Source organism: Myotis myotis, unplaced genomic scaffold (genome assembly GCF_014108235.1).
Source record: "Myotis myotis isolate mMyoMyo1 unplaced genomic scaffold, mMyoMyo1.p scaffold_m19_p_11, whole genome shotgun sequence".
Lineage (NCBI taxonomy): Eukaryota > Metazoa > Chordata > Mammalia > Chiroptera > Vespertilionidae > Myotis > Myotis myotis.
In genome coordinates this window covers 38280261-38286187 of record NW_023416315.1, presented here as the reverse complement: position 1 = coordinate 38286187, position 5927 = coordinate 38280261, and the positions used below count along the sequence as shown (strand labels likewise).

General features: G+C 34.0%; 1 pseudogene; it reads left to right on the top strand.

Annotated features, from left to right (window-relative positions):
* Nucleotides 1–1245: 1245 nt before the first annotated feature.
* LOC118666580 lies at nucleotides 1246–1778 on the top strand (annotated as a pseudogene).
* The last annotated feature ends 4149 nt before the right edge of the window (nucleotides 1779–5927 follow it).

Below are 5927 nucleotides of genomic sequence, written 5' to 3'. Positions count from 1 at the left end.
GAAAAGAAAACTAGGGTAGATCTAAGCCTGTGGGGTGAGGGCAAAGGAGGAAGGCTTGTATAAGTGAGGGTCGAGGTGTCAAGGAGTTGGGAGTGCTCTAATGCACAAAGACCTGCCTTTATTGCCGTTCACCCAAACTATGATGGCATTTGTCTTGTGAGACTTCCATTCTGTGTGGAGAAAGACAATGGTTAGAAGCTGTCTGCAATGAGGCAGGGAGTGTGTATGAATACTGGTGAGACCCAAGGTAGACCTCATACCCTGCTTTGCCAGATGTTGGAATTGTACCTTATAACCTGACCTATTCCTGTCCAATAAGATGAAAAATAAAAATTAAATGGAGCTTGAGCTCGAGATGAGGGGGGCTGGAAATGTGGCTGACCTGGGGTCCGCTTGGAGACAGAAAATAGAGTAGTCCCCTTACTCATGGTTTCCTTTCCATGGTTTCAGTTACCTAAGGTCAACCTCAGTCTAGAAATATTAAATGGAAAATTCCAGAAATAAACACTTCATAAGTTTCAAACTGTGTGTCATTTTGAGTAGCATGAGGAATTCTCCTGCCATCCTGTTCAGTCTCACCTGGGACACGATTCATCCTATCATCCACTATATCCGTGCTGTAGACACCCCCAGCCCATTAGATACTTAATAGCCACCTGAATTATCAGACTGTCTTTGGTGGTAACACAGTGATTGTGTTCATATACCCCTTATTTTACTTAATAATGGCCCCAAAGGGCAAGGGTAGTGATGTTAGCAATTTGTATACATCAAAGAAAAGCAGAAGCACAGTGCCTCTTTAAGTGAAAAGGTGAGTACAGTATAATAGGAATGTTTGAAATGAAGACAGAGAGACAGAAAGAGTACTCACATAAAAGTTTTACACAATATATTATTACAATTTTTCTATTTTATTGTTAGTTATTATAGTTAATCTCTTATTGTGCCAAATTTATAGATTAAACTTTATCATAGGTATGTATGGATAGGAAAAAAAATAGAACAGGGCGAGCAAAAGTAGGTTTACATTTGTGAGTACACAAACCACAGTTTATTCTTGTATTAGTATTTATTAATTACTGTATTATTTTCCATGCAAACAACTGTAAACCTACTTTTGCCAGCCTCTGTATATAAATGGGTTGGTTTTATTCACAGATTCGGGTACCCACTGGGGGTCTTGGGATGTATACCATGTGGAAAATGAGAGATTATTGTAACAGCTCTTTAAATTTGCAATAAAAAATGGTCTCTGATAAAACGACACTGCAAAAAATAGGAAAGGAGCAGAATGGAAAGAGTAAAAAAGTCGAAGGGGCAGAGCCTGGAGAATTTGTGGTGGAAAAAGCACAGGATGGATGTGAATGGGAAGGTGGAGTGTCTCCTAAAATGGAAGGTAATACAGATGTTGCTAGTATTGGGAAGCTGAAGAAAGTTTAGATTGTTCAGAGTTTATTAAAACATTTCTTATTCCTCAAAAGAGCTGATAAAGGAAAAGATGGTACAAAAAAATCTTTCCTTGACAGTGAGTCTGGTTATAGCACATCCAAGAAGCAAAGAGATGCTGCTGACAAACAGAGTTTTTGCCAAGAGGTCTTGATCCTGAACCAGTAATTGGGGCCATAGATAGCTGTGGAGAATCTGTTTCTAATGAAATAGAAAGACTCAAATGAGGTAGAGTTGGTGCTGGCCAATGAGGCAAATATAAAGTGTTCTCAAATTGGAATGGCTTTTTTGGTGAAGAGGGACTAATTTGGCATTTTTCCCCCAGAAAATGAAGTCAATAATTGTTTGCATTTCTATAGAAAGATGATAAATAGATGACTGATACAGATATAAAATTTGGGTCTTGGTCTTTTGATTTATTAGTGTGACTAATTACATTCTAATGAAAATAAAGTTCGATATATTAGCTTTAAAGTAGTATTGGGGGAGTTGGATTTTTAAAAGTCTATGGTACTGGTTACGTTGAACAAATAAGGCTTTCTTTATCAGAAGAAAATTTGATATCATGGTATATTATATCCTCTGTATTAGAGAAATGTAGGGGAATATTTTCATAGTCTTTCTTTAATCAGAATTTGTGTTTAACTCATAACGCCTAAGGACCATTTTGAGTTTTTTGTTTATTTGTTGTTTTGTGTGTGTATACATAAATACATATGTAAATGGGTTTCCTTTCCTCTTCTTCCTTCCTTCTCCCACCATTTCACAACCATAGGTAAACTCATGTTTCTGGGATACCATTATTCTGAACAACCTAAGAAATGAGTCATTTCATGTGAAATTGAAAATTTCTCAGTCATTAATCTTTCCAATTAAATAGAGAATTCTGTAAATAATTAGACAATTTAAATAAAATGTAAACAAATCCTGGTGTGTTTTAGTTAAGCAAGACTTAGTTAAATAACTACTTAAAGTTTCTTTCTAAGTGAAACTTTCCTTTACAAGTTAAAATCCCCTATGCTATATTGATTAAAAAGTCAGTCTATGACTTTGCTCATGGAAACCTAATCAGATGGTTAGACATGTCGACAATATAAAAAGACCTTGTTGGAATAAATTGGTGGACAACTTTCGCCATCTAAACTATTGATTTGCATGATTTTTCTTTACCCCCAACTTATTCCTTACATATAGGCTCAATCTTTTCGATATTTGGGTTACTGGTTTAGTGGAAGCCTTGAAAAATAATAACTTTGAATAATTGTAAAGACAGTATTTATTAAAATACATTTCCTTTTCAAAATTGAGCTATTAACTTTTATATTGTGTATACATTTTTTGGGGGACTCCCTCTATGGTTCAAGAAGGGGCATGCACACTGGACAGCTACTTTGTTGGCTGTTGTCATTTTTTTTCTTTGACAATCTAAGACAGCGGTTCTCAACCTGTGGGTCGCCAACCTGTGGGTCGTGACCCCTTTGGGGGTCAAACAACCCTTTCACAGGGGTCGCCTAAGACCATCAGAAAACACATACATAATTACATATTGTTTTTGTGATTAATCACTATGCTTTAATTATGTTCAATTTGTAACAATGCAAATACATCCTGCATATCAGATATTTACATTATGATTCATAACAGTAGCAAAATTACAGTTATGAAGTAGCAACAAAAATAATTTTATGTTTGGGGGTCACCACAACATGAGGAACTATATTAAAGGGTCGAGGCATTAGGAAGGTTGAGAACCACTGAGGAAAAGAGGTCAGTGTCCCTGACTGAATAGTCAGGTATTGCACGTTTTAAAAATTCTTCCAGCATACCAGAGTGCCTGCCGCAGCACACCAGTTGAAAATTGCTGATGGAGATTAAGTTCTAGAATATTATGATGAAAGTGTTTAAAGCATTTGCAGTTAAATAAGTCTTAGTGGCTCACTTGTGTTGTGAAGTTCTTGGAAAGTTGGTATTTATGTGTATATATAATGTTATATATCTATTATGTATCTACTTACATGTTATATTTCTATACAAATTTTTATTGAACTACTTATTTATTTAACCTGAACTTTTGATTAAGCAGAACCTATTCCCCAATTATGCTTGATAACAGAATTTGTCACATTTAAACTTGAAAGAATGTAATGATATAGAAGAGTTATATATTCATAAATATGTTAGTATATTGATCAGAATTCTCTCCTTTTACAATTGTTCCTAACATTTAGTTAACAATAGCTTGCTCAGAATTCTCTCTACCAGACTATTACAGAATCATTCAATTTTGTATGGGCAGTAATTTTTTCATAAGTAATTTAAGTCCTTTCAGTATTAAAAAAAATGTCTTTGTATCTCAGGTGAATGTCACACACTTGTGACTAAATAATTAGTGAAATTCTGAATGTATTGCTGATTAAGGTATGTTTGTAAGACACTCTTGAGGATTTAAAGAATGATCTTGGTATAAATCATCATTCAAAAATGAGATATCCATGATTAATTTGAGAAGGGGCTATTTCTAAAGTTTGCAACAAAAAGATTTAGAAACTCTGAAATTACAGTTATGAAGTAGGAAATTTACGTTTGGGGCATCAATTTTAGAATATTTCAACATTTAAACCCTAAGACTTATTTCCAGCAAGAGTTTACTAAGGCACGCTTGTCAGTAGACCATTGTTCTTTTAAAACATAATCTTCACCCAGAAGAAAAATTAGTAACAATTAGTGTTTGAGTTCTGAGGATTACAGATATGTGACATTTATACTCTTGCACACACACACACAGAGGGGGAAAAAGTCATTTTGAAACAGAAAACTGTTTCATTCCATAAGCATGCCATTAATGCATGATTCAAGATGTCATAGTTTGGATGAGATAATCAAATTCCTTAGATGAATCAACTGAAAGCAGATGCTTCATTTAGGAATAACTTAGAAACCTGTAAATTGAAGATAGCAGATTGAAAAAAAGAAATGTGTAAAGATATTACTAAAAATGCAAAATGGTTAAAAATTGTCATTATGACCTGGGCCAAGCAAAAAATTTTATGCTCATTGGTCTTTCAAGGAACTACCTCCACATGCAAGCACAGCTCAAGTTCTATTATTAGCAAGTACATGTTTGATATTGACAGATGGACATGCCATCATTTTGAGACTATGCATTTGAAACCCTTGGGACTCATCACAGAAAGAATGAACTAACATTCTTTGAAAATCCCAGTTCAAGAAAATTTGTTCTTGATAATAATAATTCATGTTTGTAAGGTGCTTTTTATTCAACTCTTAAGACTCTGTATAGATGTTTAAATATGCATGGTCATATATCATTGTCATCATACATCATAGTCCAAATGTTTCAATTCCTTGTACATAAAGCAACTCTTTATTTCATATGTGAAAATACAATCTTTACCTTGCCACACAAATTCTCCACAAATAGCACCTTCTTATTTATGCTCCTATATTGCTTGTGCTCAAGGATTGTTAATGCAATCTTTTCTTAAAGCAATGTTTTAAAAATTCTTTAAAAACAAAACACCTGTGTTTTCTGGCAGGACAACAATGTGTCAGCCAAAATAGCTTTATTTAATGACTGACTGTGGTTAGCTAGCGCCCCATAATTCATTTCATAATTGGAAAAAAATGTAACATTTGCTGACATCATCTGAGTGTTGATCTGGACCCATTGAACAGGGAGTTTTCCAACAAAAACGATTTAATTTTCCATTTCACAATTCCGGAAGGACTTAGGACTGGGGCATTTATGGAGTCTAGAAATGATTTTTATTTTCAGGATTTAAGCTCAAAATTTGGACAGGAAAAAAGACTGCCTAAACATAGTTTAATTTCCAAGCCAAAATTTCATTTGTAAAAATCTCACTTCCTCTTAGGCATATTGATACCAGTTTGAGATCAAACATATTAAAAAGAAGCAATGGCTAAAGTGGAGTAGAAAAATGTGTTAAAAATTAAAAACCTAATGGGTGAAGAGAGATAAGAGTTACTATAAGCTATATTCTGAAAGATTTCTTAAACAAGTATGTATGCACCTGATTCTTGCCTACCTGGATTTCCAGTTTATTTGAAAATTTGCAAAATACACATAAATTGCATTAATGATTATATAAAAGTAATGCACTACCAGTTGTAGTATTATTATTTGATATTGATAATGTAGTGGATTCAAAATTTTATAGACTACAGCAAATAAGGGTAAAGAATATCCAGCCTAATCTTTCCTAAGAAAATTCATCTTTATTTCAGAGAGGAGAAAGAGATTTATTTTTAACATTGATTCTTAAATTTTTTGTTTCTTTCCATTTAAACACTGTCTTGGGAATTCCATTAATTCTCTATCTACTTCTCTTGGCTAGATTTGTCTCCAAACTCATGATTTGGGTTAAACCCACCTGTCTGTTTACCCTGTACTGACATCTGAGCAGCTGAAATGGCTGGAAAAAACAGAAACTACTGTTCTG